The sequence below is a fragment of the Fonticula alba genome, assembly GCF_000388065.1.
Source record: "Fonticula alba strain ATCC 38817 unplaced genomic scaffold supercont2.15, whole genome shotgun sequence".
Classification (NCBI taxonomy): domain Eukaryota; order Rotosphaerida; family Fonticulaceae; genus Fonticula; species Fonticula alba.
Genome location: NW_009242985.1, coordinates 394,489 through 395,199, shown reverse-complemented (window position 1 = coordinate 395,199; position 711 = coordinate 394,489). Strand labels below are relative to the sequence as shown.

Here is a 711-nt window from a genome sequence, read left to right as displayed (position 1 = left end):
CCCCCCCCCTCCCCCCCTCCCTCACAAAGGCACAGACCGCCGGCCTCCGCCTGGGCCCTCCCTCCCGCCGCCCACAGGGGGCGGGCTTCTCCGCACCGCGCGCCGAGAAGGGCCCACAGGGACGTTCGCCGGCCCGGGGCGATTTTATACTGGGCCCCGCCCAGACGCAGGCAGCCGGCCACCGCCGCGCCCCTGCCGCGGAAGCCACAAATGCCGCACTATGCCCACGTCTTCCATCCCTTCCCATATAGTCTAGGTGGTTAGGATACGTGGCTCTCACCCACGAGACCCGGGTTCGAGTCCCGGTATGGGAACTTCCTTTTTGACGCCACGCCCCGGGCCCGGCCGCGCCATTCTTCAGCCCTCTCGCGCGGTGGCGCCCCAGCGGTTGAGTGGTGTAATGGTTATCACGGCAGACTCTGAATCTGTCAATCCGAGTTCGATTCTCGGCTCGACCTTGCTCTTTTTTGCACGCGCGGCCGGGCAGCGTCGGCCACGGAGAGGGGAACGGGGCGCGGCAAGGCGACGCGGGTCCCCGGAGCCAAGACACACACACGTACACACGTACACACGTACACACGTACACACGTACACACGTACACATGTATACATGTATACACACGTACACAGGCACACACGTACACACGTACACACGCACACACGTACACATGTATACATGTATACACACGTACACAGGCACACACGTACACA

The 711-nt window shown here is 63.6% G+C and overlaps 1 protein-coding gene and 2 non-coding genes across 3 annotated transcripts in view; all 3 read left to right on the top strand.

Annotated features, from left to right (window-relative positions):
- Nucleotides 1-711, top strand: part of H696_05952 (hypothetical protein) — a gene marked incomplete at its 5' end in the record, with an annotated part of 4,700 nt that overhangs the window by 1,016 nt on the left and 2,973 nt on the right. The gene's annotated exons all lie outside the window — the stretch shown is intronic.
- H696_05954 lies at nt 242-314 on the top strand. Its single transcript has one exon. It is a non-coding gene; the product is annotated as a tRNA-Glu (tRNA).
- On the top strand, nt 387-458 carry H696_05953. Its single transcript has one exon. It is a non-coding gene; the product is annotated as a tRNA-Gln (tRNA).